Source organism: Ambystoma mexicanum, chromosome 6q, assembly GCF_040938575.1.
Source record: "Ambystoma mexicanum isolate Mex_15411 chromosome 6q, UKY_AmexF1_1, whole genome shotgun sequence".
Lineage (NCBI taxonomy): Eukaryota > Metazoa > Chordata > Amphibia > Caudata > Ambystomatidae > Ambystoma > Ambystoma mexicanum.
The window spans coordinates 1,210,506,420-1,210,530,994 of record NC_090937.1 but is presented as its reverse complement, the minus strand read 5'-3'; positions in this window follow the sequence as shown (position 1 = coordinate 1,210,530,994).

Genomic DNA, 24,575 nt, shown 5'->3' with positions numbered 1-24,575 from the left:
ATGGGGACCTGGTTTGGCATGCTTGGTAATTATCTGCTGATCAGCATTGTCTCAGAGTATATGCAGATATAGTCACAGCGATTTGTTGATGCAATCCCATGCATCACTTTGTGCTGTAGCCATGGACCACTTTTTTGCCACAGGCAGAGTTTATTTTCCCATTCAAACCTATGCCGATTTAAGTAAAATTCACCACATAGCCAGTCTCTGCTGGCCATGCCCACTTTAACCCCATTGCCATTCCATCATAGTAATTGCCAGAAGCCTGAGTATCTGAGTCATGGCCATGACTCTGACAAGTTGGTGCCTACATATGGCCTACTGCTATACCTTAGTCACCAATGGTATAGCACTATTTTTTGTAATTGCATTATGCCAGTTTTCAGAAAATAAAACATAGACACACTTGCAAAAGTATGCTTTCAAGTCCCTGCCAATGCTCCTTGCACAACGTACCTGCAAATCCATCCCTGTTTTTTTTTTTAAGTGTCATAATGTAGGTACAAACAATAGTATGTACATAAAATAGTCTTATAACTTTGCTCCCATTTGACAAAATTCATTAAGACTGTGCAGAAAAATTCGAGGTGCGGTCTAATATCTTTCTAGAATCTTTGGTGCACATTTGTTAAATGGCAACAATGTTATAACCCATCTAAAAATGTTGAAACCGCCCTAATTGTGCCCCCTCTTCACAAATGTGATCTGCATGTCATCATTGTGGTCAAAGGCTGAGCAACAGGGGCCGTGAAGTTAAGGTGACTTTAGCTGAATTTCAGGGTTTTTGTTGCATTAAGTTCTTAACTTAACGTCCTTGCAACTAAAGTTTTTTTCCTTGAATGTCAAGGGTTTTGTTACAATGTATTGCTCCCCTTAACATCCTTGCCACTAACATGTTTTCAATGAATTTCAAGTGGTTTGTTATTCCATGCATAATTAACATTCATAATACAGACAATTCAGCTAATGAAAACAATGTATCATGTGTAGAAAGAATAAAAGCAATTGTGCAACCACATTCCCTCAAATAACCCTGCTCTTAAACACCTTTCTTTCCATATTAATTTAACTTTTAAAAATGTTTAAACTTATATGTACAGTTTATGAATAGAAAGTTGTTAAAGTGTTACAGTAACTGTGTACAAAGACTATACTCAATATATCTTAATCCAAATATTTACAACACTACTGCCCACATACATATGTACATATTTTCTTAAGATCACTTTTATAGCCGCAACTACCAAATATGAATTTGAGGCTAAATACAGCAACAGCAGAGGTGGTTTGCCCACAACTATGCACATGGCTGAAGCCATGTCAATAGAAGGCCGAAACCGTTCGAAAGTTGCGTTGACGCTGCTACGCAGCTTCTGGCCTCTCCCACCGACCAATCACATTGTGAGCGCCTATCTTGCCTAGCCGCGTCAACAAAGGAGCCAATATCACACCAAGATACATTCATACGACTACTAATGTTCAGATGTATTGACCTAGCTACGTAACACTCTCATATCAACAGGCACAGAATTCTGTAGCTGTGAATAATCAGCACACCCACAAAAAAGCTTACCTTTATCATTGCTTTATGAAAGGGTTTCTGAGTAACTGCAAGCACTTTTGGCACTTTACCCCTTAAATTCTTTATCCTTTTACCCACTTTTCCCCTAATCCTATTTTGTCTCATGATTTGTTCAGTGTGTCTATTTTTTGTTGTACTTATTTTTGATTTTTTTAAAACACTTTTTCATTTTTTGAGGCATGGTCTTTTTCATGTTGCCATTTTTATTGTTTTACATATTCCACCCTGATTGTACCATCCAACATGTCTGACCACAAGAGTAACAGCAGTGATGACATTATCATTTGGGTTCCGAATCCATCGCCACAGAGGAAGAAGGCAAAATGGATGAACACCGCTGCTGACAGTTGGTGCTTCTTTAAAGTTAAAGAACACTGTTCCAGAAAAGATGCAGGGGAGGTACTTTGCACATTCTACAACAAACATCTATGCCGTGGGCTTTCCAATGTTCCATCTCAAATCCTGGTAACATCTATTATGAGTAATCATCTAGTCCACTGGGATGACGTTGATAATGACTATCAGAAAGTGCATGACAAATCCTAAAAGAAAAATGCATGGTTCCCATTCTATGCTTAAACAGCCATCAGCACCACCTGCAGCACCTCCATCCACCAGTGCAACAGGATTACCAACTTCAGCAGCGGTGTGAACTGCACATACTCCTGTTTTACAGACTCTTATATTTCCTTGATGCAAGTCATGTCTAGAAAATATTTTCAATGGATAGTCAAGAGAGGTGCCGCATTTGAGAAATGGAAGAAGTTAATTGCTGAACACCATATTACCTGCCATTCTTGAATCCCCCACAAAAAATATGGTGTTTTTTATTTTAAATCCCTTTATTATATGATTCATACTTACGTGTTTTCCACCCCTATTACACTCCCCTTTTTCCATCCCCAAAATGGCCATTTTAAGGCCACATTCTAAGTTACAAAAAAGATCAAATTGAGCACAGACTGCAAAAATAATTACAATATCTATTGTAATTTATTTTACACAGTTTCAGTATTTAAAATTCCCCAAATGTTTATTTTTAGCCACGGTTATGCTGTTAACAGGTGCAAAAGTTTAGACGCAAAGAATAGCACTCCAGTCATTGCTTGCTTTAGCCACACACTCGAAATCCTGCAGGTCATTGGCTGATGCTGTAGCCAACAAACAAACAATAATATAAAAAATATGCAACTCTGTGTCTGTACATATGTGCATTTCACAAATATATATATATATCTCTTATTTATGAAATGTCTTATCAAATACCTTTATACATCTTCTATTTTTTCTTCCATATTTCCAACTATGAAACAAAATGAAATGTAGTTCATAACAAAATGTAAACACAATAGTGCACGTTTTTTTTTTCATAATGGTACTAAGTGAATACTGATTGTATTCCTAGTACACAACCATTAACAGGTTGTATTCATTAATCATACTACAGAGGAAAATAAACTTCTTGTTGGAGTCATTTTAAATATTTAACAAAACTTACATATAAATATACAAATGATACACTATCTCACTTTCTACAAGTATAGGTATATAATAACATGTACGATAAAAATGTAAACAATTGTATTAAAAAACACTGTATCAAAAAACACCCTTCACAAAATAACACTTTCAAAAACTAAAAGCTGCTATAGTGCAGTACACGAAGAAAATGCAGTATTATCACCTCAACTATACTAAACTTTTAGGTAAATGCGAAATTTGGTTTTGCAACAGCAAATTCTAAAAAGAACTACTTACAACGTTAATAATTTAAACACCCTGATAAAGGCATTTCACTACAATGCACATATGTAACAATACCATACAACATTATATAATAATACATGATGACAAATTTACAAATTACCTTATGCATCCCTCACCAGGAAACCAAGATATATATCCGTACTATGTCTTTCATTTTAAAAATAAATAAATGAAAACATGCCAAGAGTGTAACATTATTTTGAGATTTACTCTTTTTAAAGTATATTCATACCTATATTTCAAATAATAGGTAGACAATAAAAACCTGTGTCGGTAAACATACTAACACTTAGCAAAACCTTCACTAATAATGCAACAAATGTCATGCCCACACTTCTTATAAAATCTGTGTGCATCCTTTGTTTGGCCACCTAGACACATGGGAAGTTTATAATGACATTTCATAATGTACACATCATATTTCAATGTTTTTTAAACTAAGGATTGTTATTTAATCTTTTACCGGCACTGATAGTTCTACGCAGTGTGCAAAACCTTTTTTACTATATCAAAATGAATTCTAAATTAAAAGAATGATATCTGCATTGCCATTTTCTGGGCCACCCACACTCCTAAAAAGCTAATGGCTAATTACAGCTAATTAAACCTACCATATGAAATGGAAAATCATGAACGGTTTACTGACTGAGTAGATTGGACAACTTTTCTAAAAACTTCACACTGCACATAGAACATATTTATACACTTAACAAACTAACCCTTTGATTAAGGCATTTTTATTTTTATTTCAATTACACTACTTTAAAGAAAACTCTGTGTGCACACTTATTTTCACCACTTATGCATATAATAAGTAAACCCAGTATATCTAAATGTGTCCATAAAACTCGTATTAGTAGTTACATCTAATTTATTTTATCTACAACCTACTGTTTACTTGTTTCATATGTAAACAGTCATTCCCGTTTACCCAATAAAACAGAAGTAGGAGATTGCAAAATGCTGTTTTCTCTTCTAATTTATATACTCTTCAGAATATTACATTATATCATTATATACTGTTTTTAAATTCCATTCTAGTAACCATCCATCTCCTACATTATATGAAACACGTATGACGCTATTATTCCATATCACATTTTTATTATGCACATTTAAATTCACAAAGAATATTACACATATATTTTAAAACATTAAGTATGCATTGGACTTCTAGCTTTGTATGTCACTATGGAGTCATTACAAACAAGCCAATCTACTTCTGCACACACCCATGTCATGAAATGTCCCCATTCAATGGATGCCCTCTCATGAACAATAATTGCACGTCTTAAAAGAAATCTTACTAACAGAAACTTTACCACATTTAAAATGAATTGTGGACGTATTCATTTTCCTACCATCTACACTGTACCTTTGAAACATAATCAATACATACTTATTAAAAACTAGATTTTGCAGCGTTGATTTCAAATTACAACCACAGTCATTGCATTGCATGTCATGGAATGGTTTAGTTACAGTATCGGAAAAATTGCAACTTTTCTTATCAGGGATAGGCACATACACAAATCTTTCAAAAAGATCTGGAGTGCAATAACCTTACTTATAGGCACATATGATTACACTCATAACTAACTCCTACATCTTATCTACACTAACAGTTTCCTTCGCTAATAAATCGTTGACAGTCATTAAAAGACTATCTTCCAGTGTATTTTGAGAAAATTTGTGATTTCGACTAACAACAGCTACTACATTTCAGATAGACATTGCAAAATGTAAACTATGTGTTTTTTATCTACAGATATTTTAAGAAATGAAAGTTCCACACACTTTTCTGCTGTGGAAGCCATTTCTTGCATCAATGGAGTCATATGAAACAACATACACAATAGCATTGAACTCCTGTTTCATTACTAAATCTGCAATGAGAATATGTTATAGTTGAACAACTCTCCAACTCTGTTAAATTCTGTTTTTTTTGTCTTACAAGGACAGATTTTGTTTGAATGTACTTTGATTGACACCTTATGTTTCCTGGATGTTTGCTTTGCAGGAACATGTATAAGGTTCAGGTGAGAAACAAACAGTACACACAACCTATTATTTTTTTTCAATGCAAGCAATGTCAGCTGTTACTTTTCTTTCATCGAGGTTTATTAAAAATAATCCTTCTATATTTTTCACACGTGCCAAAGCTACATATGACATTCCTTCTTTAAACCCTGTATGACCAATGTCAATAAGTGCTGCTTCTAAATTCAACCCTTGTGATTTACGAATAGTTATTGCATAAGCAGAGCACAATGGAAACGGTGCACTTTTCACAAAGGTATCCTTAAAAAGCATTAATAAGGTCCAGGAAATCAAATGAGTTCCTTCTAGACGATAAAACTTAACTTCAACATGTTCAATATTTGTACTGTGAGGACAGGAGTGAAATACAATCACTCTTTCAATCGCTCCATTGAATAGACCAATTTCTACATTCAAGTTTTGATTTAGCATTACTCATGCATTGATGCACAGTTTTAAAACTCCTTCCACAGCTGCTGTTTTAGAAATTCAATTCACTAGTTGACCTAATCAAGTGTTTGCTCTCTTAAGGTATTACACAGTCATCTAAAACATCACACAATTTTATCTCCACAATATTTTTCTTCTCTTACAGTAGCATTGTAGAGCTAAATGTGTTACACTTTGCAAGTGTGCACATTAAAGCAACACAAGGCATGTTTTTTCCTTAAGGATTAACATGAGTTCAGATGGACTGCAATCTGCATCAAACATGTTAGAATTCAAGCTTCCCTTTAGCCTTAAGCCTTTAGCCTGCTTTTGCATTTTCCTCAAGAACACCTATACAAATAGCCTCATATTAATTGTAATTTTCAGGAATTCAAAACAATTCCCAATGTTAAAATGACCAATACTTCCTATATTTTTTTGACTATTTGACTATGCTTAGATTGCAGCATTTTGAAAACTTGTTGACCTGTCACAAGATTTAATTGTAACAAGTCCCCAAAAACAAGGACATGCTTACCTCCAAACAAAACATTATAGTCAGTCTTCAAAAGCTCTTCTATTCGCAAATGAATAAAAGCTAGCATCAATTTAGACACAATACTTCATCTACAATCAAGGGTATTAAATGTTCTTAGAACTTTTCCTACTTCTTGTACTGCACTTGATACAAGTTTGCAATATTCTTGTTTGTTGTCATGCGCTTCTGGTAACATCAACAGGCGATGTAAAGTAACACCTCCTACATTAAATGCTGCTAAACCTGTTGGAGCATTTACAATAAAGGAATCGATTACATTTTGGATCACAGCTTTTATTGCATTAATTAAAATAAGAGTTGCCTGTTTGTGCTTGTCCACTAAAATACAATACAGGTTTGTACTCCACACATGAACATTCATGCTTGTCATGCTGTAATCTATGTATGAACTGTTCTTTAATTTTATAATAAACTTATGTTTGCTCTGCATTAAGTTTACTATTTCATCACAATTTGCACCTGCAACTTGAATTTGTTGCATTGCACTTTCGACTTCCTCCATGGCAAGCTCAACATCAGTTTGAATCACTGACTCACCAACAACATCTGACTTCCTGCTGCAGAATCTTGACTTCTCTCAGGAGTCTCTTTTGCCAATTCAGCTGCCAAAAATTCTTCTTGGCGTAGATCTTTCTCCATTGACTTCAAATACTGTTCACATTTTGGATATGTAATTAAGCCTTTTTTGTTACAAAAAATGATTCTTCATAAGTTTCAAAAGTTTCAAGAAAATCACTCTCTGCACACCATGGGAAGAACAGCTGTAAAATACAAATATAAAATAATCTTTATTTTTCTAAAGTTTGGGAAGACAGTTTAATTTGGTTAATGAGACTTGCCTTCTTATGTCTCACCAGACAACCAGTACTACCACAAACTTTAAACCACCCTCTGTCTCTGTTTGCTTCACTATTTTGATATAAGTAGCATTGTGTTACTTCAAGTAAACACAGATCTTGCAACACAGATCGATTTGGATAATATGTATCAATCAAATTGGTTTTCAGAATCTCTGTACTGTCTGGTACTGCTTCAGCTCTGCCCAGTTTCACTCAATGGCTTCAGTTCTCAATTTCTAGTACTAGCAGGTCCAAGACTTAACCAAAGTACATAAATGCTACGTCCATAAAAAGGAAAACTAGTTAGCTGATCAGCAGATTTGTAGCTACAACATTCTCTATGTAAAAGCATCTTCAGGCCAAAGCTTAGAAGTCTCTGACTAAGCCTTTTATCTGCTGATAAATAAGGCCATACTTCAGCTGCATTGCTCTTTTCAGCTGTTATATCATCAGCAATACATTGTAAATCAATATTTGCATTCCGAAGCTGAACAATGACAGGATTGTAATCATTAATGAATTGGCGTTCCTTATCTCCTTTTAAGAGATATGTATTTCTTGGTGATTTACCAGGAAAATGGTGTTGAACAGATGACATTAAACTATTCAAACTACCAACTTGTATCACAGGCCTTGGAAAGCCAACATCGCATTGAGTGTAGTATTTGTCTATACTTTTGTATTTTCTGTGACAGTACTTTCCAGTTGCAACCTTTCTGACTTGTTCCGTAGATCAGCATTCACGTGGTGAGCAGGAATGGGACAAGTAACATATTTTTCAATGAACTTCATCACACAGTAATCAGTTCCCTTACCAAACTGGGGAACATCTTTAATCCACAACAGCACACATGAATATGTGGATACCCACATGCCTGTTACTCTTTCCTTCAAAAGGAAATGTTCCGCAGTGCCTAAAAGACAATTTTCTTTATTACATGGGAGTGTAACATGGCTAAAGATCTGTGATGAAAGAACGCCAATACACTTACCGTGTCTATGGAACACAACTCTCCTGTTGTCATGTGTTCTATGTCTTATTTCTGTGGATTACCTTCACAAATCCACTCTGCAACATCATTTCAACCATACTCAGTACAACTTAAAGTCACAAACCATGTTGGAGGGCCCACCTTTCTAACCTAAGAGTTTCTCATATTGTAGCAAGAATATTCATAAGTTTACCTTCTAAACTTCATTTTTTTCTTTCACATGTTGCAGTAACTCACCTGCAGACAGATTTTGAAATCAAATTCCTGTCTGAAGTGTATGAGCAACAGCATAACATAATGTTGAAAATTCACTTTCATACAATAAGTGAAAAATGTATTGAACATTGATGCAGAATCGTGAATCTTCAGAATACATTCTGGTACAATATCCTGAATTAGAGATTCGCATCTTCTGATCATCTCCCTCCTATACTAGTTCAAAAAAGCATTGGGAAACAACAGGCTTCTAAGCTGTTTCCCATATACCTTTTGTTGCTTACATTTGATACAATTCTAAACTGTTGCCCATGTCTTCATGTGAGTGTAGAGGATGAACAGTGTGATGTTCATACAAACTATTCCCTTCTGCAACAGACAGATGCTGGAAATGACCTTCACAGCTTTGTTTGTTGACTCAACATCAAGCATAGACAAGTCTGGTGCAGTCGGACTGCCATTGTACAAATCATTGTGCTCCAATAAAAATGCCAATTCATTTTTCATTTTTCCAATATCTATAGAATGTGCCAAATGCTCTTATCTTTAGTGGCAACACCATTTACTAAAAGAAACAAAGAATCTGCAATGTCACACTTCACTCCTAGAGTGTTCACATGTTCTTCCAATTTGAGAGGTAAATACACAACATTGCCTCTCACACCTTGCTGTGTTAGTCTTAGCAGTGCACATTGGTGGCAGGAGGTATGCTTGCTTACCTCACCATAACTGGTGAATTTCTAGGGGTTTTCAGTTTTACTTGTAACAATAACATCTTTTTAACAAACATTTTCCACTGAATTCGTTATGTTTTCATTAGTGCAACTTAACCGTAACGTCCAGTTAACAAAAAATGTTTCACTGAATTTCATAGGGTTTTACTAGGATACCCCAATGATTCTACATGTCCATTACATCATACTGACCCCCCTGCCCCAACATGATAGCCACATAGTCTGCAGACTGTGTGACTGTCCACAGACATCTCACAGCATTCACACCGCCCAAAAGCACAGGGATTACCTTACATGGTTGTATCCTGCAACGGGCAAACAAATGTACATGGAACTTTAAGAGATATATGTACCACATACAAAAATGAATATATATGGAAATTCTGTACTTGAGAAACCAGAAGTATGTTGTCATAGGTTACACAACATAATGGAATGGACCACGCACAAAGGTTAACTGTACACCTAACAGTAGCACCTCAGTGAAACCTTCCTTACACACTGGGAAGCAGATTTCGGTTATAGCAGAAGAAACCTTTAGAGAAATGCTAAGTGCACTATATTTCTTATTGTACCATCACAATGTATTATATATACATAATTATAAGAAATAGCAGTATTGTTTTCTTTCAACAGAAAATGGCAAGCACCTCCTGGAGTGGTTAGCGGAACATCCCCCATGACGAAATGAGTGAAGGAAACAACTCTAATGTTACAGAATTTGTTGACATGTCACTAAACCATGGTTTTCTTTTTAACAGTACATAGTGCAAATGTAGACAGTGACCCCACATTAATAATAAATGACCCAGAAGATGGCCACAGACAGCCCCTAACTCCAAATGCAGAAAATTAACTACTAAACCTATCTGCAAAAATGGAAACATTAAATAATAATGTAGTAAAGTTGATGACATTTGTTAAAAATCATGTGAAAGAAAATATCCAATACTACTGTCTGACTTGTACCTGTGCCCATTCACCCTGTCCCAACCAATCATCCCCATAAAATCCCCTAAATGAAAGATGCTATGATGAAACATCAATCCCTTCCTCCCCTCATGAACAGTGCATATAAAACCCTATTCCCCAATATATTTTTCCCATTCTTCTACCCCATCTCTTCCCTAATTGATTGTTTGTTTGTTTGAATAAATATGTATGTGTGTACTGTTGGTGCGTGTGTTTTTTTCTTAAAAGCCCAATTTGGAGTCCCGCGGACTGCGCAATTGTCTGGGCTGTCAGTAAGCAACATGAAGGTGCCACCCGACATCGCATCTGTCCACTGCGTTGTGTCGCACTTTTAATTATTTTGGGGACTCCACCCCTGTCCTAGGGACTCTAGCACTCATGCGCACTTAATCTCACTGTGCCCTTGTACACTGCAACTGTCCGGACATGTCAGTCGCACTTTTAATTAGTTCACAAATGATCCTGTTGTGCCCCTGTACACCTCGCCCGTCCGCACATGTCCATTTGCACATTTCACACTTTTAAATAGTTTGGGGACTCCACCCCTGTCCTACATTCATTGGCAGCATGCGCGACTGATACTGTTGTGCCCCCGGATACCTCGCCTGTCCGCACATTTCAGCTCACACATGTCACATTTTTAATTTGTTTTGGGAATCCACTCCTGTCCCACAGACCCTAGCGAGCATGCCCACACCATCTCCCGTGTGCACAGTGTTTGAAGCTGATACTTCACCCTTGCGTGTCCTAGTTGATCTGGCAACTTTGTATAACTTTTTGAGCTCTACCTGTTGATCGACTGTCTGCTGATTGTTGCGCTGTCCACGGACAGCCCCTCTAAAGGGACCCACCCACTACTGCTCCTCATTGGGCCTCATTACACGTTATGCGGTAAACCATGGTGCTATTAGCACCATGGTTGCCCCTGGTACCATACCGGTACCACCATGGAGAAAAGGGGAATTACCACCCTATTCCAAGGTTGGCGGGGCGGTAATTCTCCCTTTCCCCATGGCCCTTCTCCATTCCTTTTTTTGCTCCATAGGGCTCAATGGCAATGGGAGAAGGGGCTAATTACAGTACTGCAACAATTAGCACCAAGGTCCCTTTGCGGGTCCCAACTTTAACCGCTGGTCTACACCAGCCGTTAAGGTCGGGTCCCACAAAGGGACCTCGTAGTAAGGCGGTAAGGGTTTACCGGTACCAGTTCCCTTACCGGTACCGGTAAACCCTTACTGCCTACCGTGTAATGAGGCCCATTGTGTTTCTGGCTGTCCAGGAAAGAGCACCTGCTGCTGGTTTGGGCTATTGCTATCTCTGCTTTGTGCTTCTATACATAATGGCTTCCATGGTTACTGCAGCTGACCACCCACCACCACCATAACCACCATCTGCAGGGCCTGGAGAGCAGAACAGGTGTGGTGATACAGAGCTGGATCAAGAGGAGGATGAGAACGAAGTAGTGGAAGTTCTTCTCTCCGACTACCAACGTGAATCTTGGGTGTGGCAGCTTTTGACCACCATTAGGGGTGTACCTAAGGCTTGGGCGGACAAAGTTAGATGCACTGAGTGCAAGGTTGTACTCTGTCACAGAAAACTGGGTATGTACGGCTCCGAGACCACCTCCATGTGGCGTCATCTAAGATTAAATCAAAAGGGAGCAGTGGGAAAGGTTGTACCTTTTCGAAGCGACAAATAGGTTGATATCCACTACCACACACTCATCATCCGCTCCTGCCACCACAAGATACACTCCCGTGGGGCAGAGGATCCCTGCGGAAGCCTCACAGGCCATACATGACACAGTTGACCCTTATATTTCAAGGGTGACAGTGCTCTGTATGTACTGTGACACACCGGTTTGTAGGGGGGAGCAGTTCTGAAGTGCTTTCGAGGCTGTGGTCAGGCAGCATGAGAAACATGGTTTTTGATGGCACCACCACCCACATTTTTTAGATGCAACATTTTGCACTGATATAGCCCAAACGATGTCCTCCAAAATGCACCACAATCACATCTGGACATTGGAAAATAAAAATATTTTTGCAATGTACAAATAAAGTCTTCCAGTTATGCCCAGGCACACCACACCAAAAAGCCTCCACTCCCACCAATCCAATGTTAGCAGAAATGCCACATATTTCTGTGTACTTTTTAGAATTCACCATGAAAGAATCTCACACCATTCACAAGTAATCCTTCTAATCGGCCCAACCACAACCACAGCCATTTTCCCTAGACACAGCAATGAAAATAACTGTTGCCCTCTCTTTCTATAAAGCACAATCAGAATACCTCATTGGCTAATCCCCACAGTCCCCTTTCCATGCCAGGCATACTTAAAAGTCCCGGATGTGGCACACCCTGTCCACGGACACCGTAAACAGAGCAGCCCTTCTACCCTTTCCACTTTAATCTTTATAGCACTCCCTCACTGGCTACTTTCAAGCAGTAACACAACCATCCACCAATCACATCCAAAAACTCAACATCTAACTCTGTCATCTCAGTTCAACACTTGAACACTCAGGGTATATGCCTCCTGTTACTCCCAGGCACTTACATCAACAACTACTATACACATTTCCTAGATTTCTATTTGAAGATTCAACCTCATTTGCATCTATCAACACAAACTACATATATGCATATAGTCTTAAAATTACATTTCCAACTTTTTCACAAATGCATTTAAACAGGGTACCTGCCACTTACCATGCATTAACCTACTAAATAATAATACTCTTGTTTGTCCCACCTCCTGACATTAAGTGGCAGTTACTTGCAATGGTGTTTTGTTGCAAAGTATTCTTTTAATGAGTATTTTCCTAACAGTTTCAAAATACATATTTGCAACTTCAGCAGGACTCTCTGTGTCTTTTTTGTGAAAGAAAATAAAAACCACATTTAAAACATTTCCACAGCGTTTTTAAGTGCCATATCCTGTGTCAAAGTTCAATATATTACCAGTACATTCATTCTTGCCAATATGACCCACTATAATCTACCAAGTGTTATTTTTTTATTCATTCTGTCACTTTTAACACCACTTCTCCAACTAAAAAAGTTGCACTTAAACTCCCAAAATGCAAACTAAAAACTGCATGTATGTTACTAAAACATGGCATGTACATGGAATGGAAAACGGCAACATGCAATGTGTTTAAAAATACTCATTTCAGCACCATTTCAAGTAAACAAATAAATGCTTGTGTACATTTACAACAGTGCTGTCTGTATTTTTAAATACATACATGAAAGACAATGAAATGGAAATGATTTCTCTGACATATTGCAATAACACACAGTGTGTGCAAATGCATTAACTTTCCCAAACATGCGTACTTGCAAGCTAACATTCTTCTTTCTAATCTGTACATGCTTCTAGGCTTCTCGATTCGTCTCTGCATTCTGGGACTTCCAGTGCACCATTTCTAATGCAAAAAGTCAACCACAACTCCCACAATACAAGTACACATTACAATACATCCAACTGAAGTATGCATGTACTGACAACATAACAAGCCTTCACACAAGTGCCACTTTAAAGTGTTCAGCAAATATTTTCCACATCCATTTCTTTTTTTTTTAGAAAAAAGTTACACACAGTACTGCTATAAATCCACAACACCATGGGCCTCATTACACGGATGGCGGAGAACCATGGCGCGCTATTAGCGCCATGGTTCATGCCGGTAAAATACCAGCACCGCCTTGGCGGAAAGGGGAATTACCGCCCCATTCCAAGGTTGGCAGGGCGGTAATTCCCCCTTCCACCATTGCCCTTCCCCATTCCCATTTTTGCCCCATAGGGCATAATGGGAATGGGGAAGGCGCTAATTAGGGTACCGCAAATTGCGGTACCGTAATTAGCTCCGTGGGTCCCTTTGCGTGTTGGTTTTTAACGCCTGCTTTTTGCAGGCGTTAAATCCCCCAACCCGCAAAGGGACCTCGTAGTAAGGCGGTAAGGATTTACCGGTACCGGTATTTTACCGGTACCGGTAAATCCTTACCACCATCCGTGTAATGAGGCCCCATGTCTTACCTTTCATGTCCATCCTCCCAAAAAGGACAGCTTTTTTAATGCTCAGCATTTTCCATTTTAAATTGTATAAAAAATATCATGCTCCAGCCCCACGGTGCATACTTATCACAGGACCACCAGCCCCATTAGCAATGCTGCCGGTGCTCCCATGTCCCCATTCTCATACAGTGCTATACAACTACATAGACATAGAGACTAATATTTTCTAGTACCTGACTTTGCAGGCCAAGAGGACCTGTAATGTCGGGGTGCCACTGGAAGCTAGCTGCCAAACAATTATTAGGAGTCTGCTGGCAACCCATCTGCAGCAACAGCAGGGTTACCACCATACTCATAATGAGGTCCAATGTTACTAACTCGTCTTCCCAAAAACTCATCCTACATTCCAAAATAATGTCTTCTTGTAATAAAATGACTTCAGCATTACCTCACATACCCACTAATTCTCTTCCTTCCCAATTGCAGTTAAGAACAATCTCATGGAATACATAAACCTACCTCCTGGAAGACAATAACCTTAAGAAAACTACTCTTCACATCCTACAAAGTAAGTGTACTAGTGTAGTAGTAATAATAATAATACTATAATAATGATAATTTAGTATTTATATAGCGCTACGAACCCTCAGGCATCTGAGCGCTGCTTATTATTACCCACGGTGTGTGGTGCTCATTTATCGACCTTGGAAGGATGAAATGCTGAGTTTGACTATGTTGGGATTCGAGCCTGCGTCAGCAGGCTTTGCACAGATGTCAAAGCGAGCGTGCTATTCGCTGTGCTATTGAACCGGCTAGTAGTAGAAAGAATAGTAGTATTCTTTGTGTTACTCATATAGTACATTGTAGCTGCATAGTAGCCTACACAATTCATTTCAAACCCACATTTACTTCAATCTTATGCATTGCACCTCAGCAGGTACACTCGTTGTGTTCTCATCTGAACACCATTATCATAACACCCACTATTATTGTGAAAACATTGTGATGCCCTTACCTATTCATGCAAACTAGAACTCTCTTATGCACTAACCCAAGCCATTCACACATCTACACACACAGTTACTATTGCAACCTTCCCAACCAGAACTAGCAGCCCATTGCACAATGACACAACCCTTTATTTATGCTTGCTATCATATTCACACACACATTCACAATGCGCACAAATATATTCCACAACTTGCACACCAACAATTTCTTTTTTCTCCAACAGACAGAACAGAATTCCTACTAAAAAGCAACTCTGTAGAAACAAAGAAAAAATAGAGCAGATAAAAATAAAAGCATGCAAAGTACTCATCCACCTCTAGCTGAATGTATAGCAAATATTCAAATAATACTGCTCATACAGTCAGTCAACAAAACTGAACCAGTTAGCACTAAAAACAACTAGGGCCCCTCTTCCAAAAAGTAAAAAGAAAAAGAAATGTATAAAGAAGAAAAACACTTCTAATAATACTATGACTATATCTACCAATGTTAACATAGTCACAATTAAGCATTCCAAAAAATGCATTTTACAAAATATTTTCTACCATTGAGTACTTCACAATAAAAAACAGTGGAAAAGTCATGCTTCACCCTTAAAAATTACAGCAGAAGACTAATCCTGGAAGCTCTCATTGACGGTGCAATTTTCCTCAAGTAAATTCTTTATATTAATTTTAAACAGCATGAAACCACTAACATAATGAATCAGTAAACTACAAAAAGTACTTCTAAACATATGAAATTTCAATATAGATATCTTTGCAAACTTCTGTCAAGGTGAATGGATTCACACAAGCAGCACAGAACCCTATTTCAATGAAGAGGCTTATAAACAAGAACAGAAAAACCTAATTGCCATACACAGTACTGGCCGAGGGTCGGAAATGCTAGAAAGCGCTATTATGGCACAGAAAACGTCCCCAACAAACTTCAAATCAACTATTCCATCCACCCAACCAATCTGTCGAGTCTACAAAAATGGCCATGCCGCTCAATGTTTAACATAGGGAAACAATCCTGCACATCTTACAACAATTCCTCAATCACTAAAAAGAAAAGATTAGAATGACAACTTTAAAAACCATGGACTCCTGTCCAGTGCGCAATTACTCTGAACTGTGAGGACGTTCCTTAGCCTGCATTTCGGTACCTGCCTGCAAAAGCACCTTCCACCAAATCAAAATGTTAGCAACACACCATTCCACAATATACAGAATCTGCTCCGGAGGCTTTACTATGCAAAAGGTACTGCTTTACAGCTGCAATATTTTAATAATATTCTCCTACATGGGACAGGCGAAGAACTCCTTCAATAAATAGACCACATCCAAAGTAAATATTTTGAAAGTGAAGATGACTTAGAAAATTCAGTAACTTTAGAGAACATTAGCAAAAACCTTACAAATGACAATCTTCTAATAAACACACTCAAAAAGAAATACAAAGTTTAAAAGCTCATCTGCTGAAATACCAAACTAAGTATGTGTGTGTTTTCACACAACTTTTTATATAAAAGCACTAAAACTGTACAAAATAGAAAACAATGAGGAATCCCAATTAGCTATATATCATATAACAGAAAACCAATACAAAATAACTGACCCCTCAATACTTTGCACATACTGCAATACAAAGCTTCATAATAACCAAATGCCTTCACGGGCAGTCACTAACAACTTGGAAATATTCCCACTTCCCAAACCTCTGAAGCAGCTTAATTTGAATTAGAGCATTATAACCCAAACAGTACACCCATTTCAAGCTATAATACGACCTTGACCTAAAACAGCCAAATTGCTTCCTTCTGAATTACTAAAACGCATTTGTGACAAAGCAGTTTATTTGCCATTACATCTTAACAAAATGTAAAAACTCTAGGAGTGCAATGGCCAATAGATCAATCTTTGATTATCCTAGTTAATGGTGTACCAACAAAAGACAAACAAATTTGGCAACAGCTAGTACACTTAAACAATGTTAGACAAGCCCTGCAGTATCTAAATAAAACAAGGACGACTACAAAGGTATAAACATTGAACAGAACCCACCCAAATAATTCAGGATTCCTCACCAACTTGCCAATTTGAACTTATAGATCCTGTTACTGCATCCAATATTTTAGACCAGTATACAATTCGCCCACTGCACTCCAAAGACACCATAGATGATGCATTAGAAACATATTAAATATGTCAATCCAAAGGATCTCCAATCAGCATATTTGAGAAAAGTGTAGAGGCTGTTGAAGCACAAGCCTTTGCTCTACTCTTTCCTACAGGAAAAGGCAGAAGATATGATGAAAGATCCACACAAAGAACAGCATCAAAATACCGCTCTTTGCAAATGTATTCTGAAGACCCCAGATTCAGACAAAATGTTGAATACATACTCCACATCCTGTTCAAATGTGAACTAGCAACTCTATGGTACGGAGTTGCACAAACATTCAAAACAGGATCCAATTTTTTAAACATGTCTGCTACCCAAATACTTCAAAAGATAAAAGACAAAGATGAAGTTTTGCAGTCATGTATCACAATGCGTGTTACAAAAGAATGCTGGTTCCAACGTCACTCTGATGTACGGTGTATGCTGAGAACCTTGGCCCACCCACATTGTTTGTGACTTTAAGTTGTGCAGGATATGCATGGGATGACATACACGATGCCCTACGCATAGCAAACTAAAACAAAGAAGGGAAAGACATAAAAACACCAGGAGAACTCTGCTCTTTTGGCCCTGTAAATGTATCAAGATACTTTCACCACCACTTTATTGCCATGCTGCACTTCATCTGTAATAAAAATGTTCCTCCCCCCCGTAGAAGTGGAACACTTCTTTTGAAGAAAAGAATATCAATCCAGAGAATCACCACACATCCACATGCTTTTGTGGATAAAAAAAGCTCCTATATTTTGTCATGACAGTGATGCCACTGTTTTGGAGTGTATTCACAAATACATAACCTGTGACATCCCTTCAGAAATGAACACCTGCTTGTATTAGTCCAATGAAACACATATCTCTGACATTATCCATTTGGTGATATTTCTGCCAGTGCATAGCAATGGGCAGTTTAAGATCAGGACTATTTAAGCGAGCAAAATGTTCTCTAATGCGTGTTTGCAATTTTCTGATTTACATAATGAGGTTCATGGTACCTCTGGCATTTGTCTTATGTTTTTGTTTCTGTTCCGCGCTTGGGCATTCAACACGTGGACATGTGATGCCATGTTCCTGGTTGCATGAACATTTTTTTGTGCATCATGGTAATGTATTGATTCAATACTGGTTCCACTAATGTGTTTGATGTTATCTCTGTTATCTATGCCCTTGACCTCTCATGCATGGTGACCATATTCAATGCTACTTTGGAGTCTTTTATGAATGAATGTTGTTTTGGAAAATGTTTTGTACAATAGGTTTTTGGGTTGTATTACTTGTTGCTTGCAAAATACAGAGTCTTGCCTTGAGAAAGACAGTTGAAGGTCGAAACAGGTGTCGGCAGACTTCTCTGGCATTCTTAATATAAGAATTAAAATACAATATTCTTTAACAACTACTTACGTTTCAACTAGTTGATTGATTCACATTAGCTTTGTAACATATTTGTTGTTTGTTCTAAAAACCTTTTTGATCTAGCAACACAATTAACCAAGTGGAACTAAACCCCTCCCTGTTAACCTTTGTTCATTTGATGTAGGCCTGAGGTTCCTACTAGTTCCACTACTTTGCAGCAGCTAGTGGTGTTTGTATAATTAGATCCAAATTTCAGCCTTTTTTGCTAGAGCGCTTCCGTTAACCGCCATACCTCATTTCTACTGTTCACCCTAATTAATTATAGGCATTTATCATTTATGAGGCTACCATGACTCATTTGAAGATGCATTCAATGCAAATGAAAGCAGTATAACAAATGCCAATTTCAAGCAATACAAAAAACATGTTAGACAATGAACGCCAACAAGAGGAAGAAGTTCAAGCACAACTATATGAAAGCAGTCAACCTTCTGTTACAGGAAACCAAGAACCACTCGGAGAGCCACACATAGTAAATGAAGCAGAATTAACCATGACTGAAGTAGAGAACACCATGAATCAATATGAGCAATCAGAAGAAAACTTGCCGGTGCTGAAATCAGAGCTAAATGATGAGCAACTTAGCATTTTCCTAGAAGTGACTAAAGAAGTGACTAAAAAAATTGAACATGGTTTGAAACATGAAAGTAAAACTTATAGCTGTCAACATTATAAAGGATGTGTTACTTTACACCAACTACTTCTCCTTCCAATAGACCACTAAATCAATTTAGAGTACTACAAACTATCAACAGAACCTGCTACTGAAGTACGCAGAATCTGTAAGAAATGTAAATGCTCCTGATAGATGAGGTAAGCATGATCTCCAACCTAATCTTGGCTTTAATTCACCTCAGATTACAAGAAGTCCTTAAAATGGAATACAAAGAACTCTTTGGAGGAAAAGACTCTATTGTTTTTGGATATCTCCTACAATTAACACCTGTGAAAGTTGTACCTATTTTTAAAACATTAGGGCACAATATATGCCACACCACAATTGGCAGCATAGGAAATGTAAATCTCTGGTAACATTTCCAATACAAAGAACTAACTCAAAATGTGCACCATTCTGCAGACCTCATCTATGCTAACATTTTGAAAAGCATTACTATTCTTCCTTCTAAAGATGCACAATCTATCTTAATTAGTAGACTCATACATTAGCTATATGGGCATGACACATCTGCTCCTGATGTCATGGAACAATTAGCACACAAAAATGTAAGATGTATGTATTTAATGCCTACGCTAGCAAGCTGTACGCAATTCAATGAGACAATGTTTAAAAAATAAGTGCAACCAATAGTGCATATTAGCTCTACAGACTAACAAAACTATCCAGTGCATACACAAGTGCACACCCATCAGCAGAAAATAAAGAGAAACATGTCTTCTAAAAAGACACGTGGAGGTCCAGCAAATGACACAGAGACAGAACTCTCCAGTCCATTTACATTTTTTCAAAACCACTGGTGTAAATTGATATGCAAATGTAGCAATCAATCTTCTGTTCCAATTGCCACCAATTGTTCAAAATATTTACTTGAAAGGCTCAGTCCAGTTTTTTTACAAATGCTTGTCCTTCGTAGAAATGCCACAAATAATCCTGACACGATGTACAGTGTCTCAGGAGTAAGGCAAGAATTGGACTACTGTGCAGGAATGGTAAAATTCACCATAAACACACAGGAAGATCCACAAGAATGTGTAATGTACTTACTGCAAGTACTGGAAAGCAAAAACATACCTATACATGACATCTTTCACATTTCGTACCATGTTGCACAAGAGCACATCCCTAATGAACAATTTGTGTATATCAAATTGTGAATCCATTCCATTATATCAGCTGGTGCGAAATGCAAATCATGCTATATTACGCACTGTTTGCAATTCAAACAATTGTTCCACCTTACACATAAACTCACATGGCCAATATGTAATACTATATGTAATACTAATGCTTTTAAGGTACAACACATATGGTACCAAAAACAACTGCAAGCTTACTAGCTTCGCACATGGGCACCTTTCTCCTTGCAAGAAAACCTTCAAAACAGTAGGCACAATCTACCACACTGGTGCCACAACCACTGGTGGTCACTATACTACATTCATCAAAAGCAGTTGAGGTTGGTTTGAATGCAACACCACTTCCATTACTCTAAAATAAAGACTTTTAAGGTACAACACATATGGTACCAAAACAACTGCAAGCTTACTAGCTTTGCACATGGGCACCTTTCTCCTTGCAAGAAAACCTTCAAAACAGTAGGCACAATCTACCACACTGGTGCCACAACCACTGGTGGTCACTATACTACATTCATCAAAAGCAGTTGAGGTTGGTTTGAATGCAACACCACTTCCATTACTCTAAAATAAAGAATATATAGCAAATCTAATACATTCCTACTTAATATTCCTTAAACCTAAATGTAGTCACTGACCTGTAAATCTCTCAAGATTAGTGCACTTTAGACATTCCCTTAAGTACCACACAATTCAAACAAACATACTGTGAAAGTTAAATTTGCATAAAAGTACTACTATTTTAGTGCTATATAGTTATTTTTCCCAATGACCCAATGATCATGAAAACAGAAACAACTGCACAAAAACATACAGTAATGTAGTTTCAACCATAGTACTGATTATGAGGGTCTACAAACGTTTATCACTGACCTGTAGAACTATCAACAGTTAGAATACGCCAACTGGTATATAACTGCATGGATAATAGTACAATGTTACATTTCAATAGCAAAATAGTTAGAGTACAGCAACAGATATCTAATTGCTCTCGAAAATAACCTTCAGAACTGTAAAACTATCAAGGGTTTGAATATGCCAACTAGTATCTAACTGCATTAATAGTATTGCAATGTTTTTTTTTTAAATGAAAAACAGTTGCAATATCTCAACAGATGGTAGTTTTTGGTAATGCTGTTCATTCACAAATCTGCAACTTGTGCCATACGTTCAGAAAGAAGACAGAGTGAGCTAAATGCACACATTTTGCGGTTTCAAAGACATACATGAGGACGCAGATATAAACACAAAGGGAGATACTACACCAAATGCCGCTTTGCTTTCCCTGGACATGTTTCAGCAAAAAGTAAACAGCTTCATGTCTTCTGTTAGACACAGTATGAAAGGCAAATCGCCTAAGAACACATACTGCATTAGAAGAAGCAAAGCATCAAAGTACATCAATGATTACAATGCAATCATTGCCCTCTTCTACAATGCAAACATAGATGTACAGTACATCGCAGACAATTCCACTGAAATTGCACAATATGTCACAGCCTACCTAACGAACGCTGAGCAAACAGAGCTGAAAGACATCTGGGATGACATATCATCTGACAAAACACTGTCACAAAAATTATACAGCTTTGGCATACACATTCTCTCTCATAGAGAATGTGGTTGCTAAGAAACTGCAGATAATTTAACAGACAGAGCCTTATATGGGAAATCTGAAAGCATAGTCTGGCTAAGCTTTGGTCCTAATCCATCCAGAAAAAGAGTGCTCAAATCGCACCAAGATATAGGAATAATAGCCAAAAATGATCCCAACAGCAGGACATTTAGAAACATTATTTATTGGACACAGATTACCCAAATAGGAGACCACAAAGACCAACATTTCTCATACAAGAATAATATTAAACCACATGAAAAAAAGGTAAATACATAGTCAAAAGTTGTGAAGGAAGCCTGTTAAACTTACCAAACCCAGCCTTATTAATCATATGAAGCTATCATTTAAAACTCCTCAACATAGAGAACTTTACTACATGTCCCTACTCCAACTTTTCAAACCATGGAGAAAAGGAGAAGATTTATTGGACACCCATGACTCCTATGAAGAGGATTTCAATGCAAATGAAAGCAGTATAACAGACATCAATTTTAAGTAGTACAAAAACATGTTGGACAATGAACGCCAACAAGAGGAAGACGTGCAAGCACAACTAAATGCAGACACTCTTGAGGGCAGTAAACCTTCTTTTACAGGAAGCCAAGAATGACTTGGAGAACCACTCAAAGTAAATGAATCAGAATTAGCCATGGCTGAAGTGGAAAACACCATGTGTCAGTATTATGAATATGAAGAAAACTTTGCTCTACTGAAATCACAACTCAATGATGAACAATGTAGCATTTTCCAGGATGCAAATAAAGAAATTGAACATGGTGTGCAGCACGAAACTAAAACTTGTAGCTGTCAACATTATAAACATGTACTGCTCTAGGTAAGTGGTGAAGCTGGTTCAGGCAAAACATTCTCAATAAAAATCATCAGCAAGTTCCGCCAACAATTGACAAACAAAAAGTTTTCAGCTGTTGTAACTGCCCCCACAGGTTTAGCTGCCTACAACATAGTTGGTTTTACTTTGTCTGGCTGCTGCTCCTTCCAGTAGAACACCAAAATAAATTAGTACTACCAACTTTCAATAGAAGCTGCTATGGAGCTATACAGAATTGTGAAACAAATGAAAATGCTCGTAATAGATGAGATGAGCATGGTCCCCAACCAGCCTAATGTTGTTTTTTGATTCACCTCAGATTGGAAGAGGTCCTAAAAACAAACTACAATCAACGCCTCACCATTTTTTTGTACTTATGGTTTCCATCCTACGTCCTTTCCCAAGACTGGACTAACAGATAGCAAATTCCCAGATGTGAACCATCTAATGCAACAGATTTGTCAGGGACATCAATCTGCTGAAAAGGCACTCAAAGACTCCCAGCTGAGGGTGAAGAAGTTTGCAGATCGGCATCGAACCCCGGCTCCAATCCTGAACCCGGGAGACTGGGTATGGCTGTCTTCTAGCTTTCTACCTCGTCATTTACGACCATCGAAACTCTCTCCAAGATACATGGGTCCCTTTCGAGTTTTGGGGAAGTTTGGACCAGCTGCCTTCAAACTCCGATTACCCAAGACCTGGTCTCGCATCCATCCAGTTTTTCATATATCCCAATTGAAGCCTGACCAACGGAGTTCTTTCCATCCTCATAATTTCGCATGTCCAGATCCCATTTCATCATCTACCGGTCCGGAATATGAAGTTTCCGGTATCTGTGACTCTCGTTACCATCATGGAAAGTTATATACTTAGTAGATTGGAAGGGTTACACTCCCGCCGACCGGAATTGGGAATCCAAGGCTGCAGTACATGCTCCCAAACCGGTAAGACAGTTCTATCTGAAACATCCAGACAAACCGGGGGGGAACACCCCTAAAAGGGGGCATACTGTGATGGTTCGTGGAATACACAAACCTTGGGAAAACGGACGAGATGTACGGTGTCCATTTTACTCATCCAACATGGAGAATCCCATTGCGGCAAGTTACGGTATAGTCGATGGGCCACATGAGGAAGTGGCTGTAGCCACGCCCCCATACTGGCGAGCAGTACTTCCGTATCCAGCATCTGCACATTGGCGCGTTGCTACTCTCTATCCAGAGTCCAGCCGCGATTCGCAGACGTAAGTATGCTCTCGTACCTGCAGCCTTTCCACTTCTTTTTTCATACAGCTAAGTGGTTATCCTGTGTCTGTTTCTCTGCTCCTACTTATTATTGAAACTCCCTTACCGTTCGCTTTAGGCAACCATCTGATCGCAGCTTAGATCCTCTGCCTTCTTCTCTGCTTTCCGTGGAATCCGAGGAGTCCCTGTCTTTACAAGACGATCCTTCTTCCAAGGATTCCAGGACGCAGGTCTTGGTACGATCTTTGATATAGAAGTCAGATTTCCTTCAGTGGCATTTCCTTTGCTTTACCCAGGATTTTTCCATTCATCACACTCTCCTTTC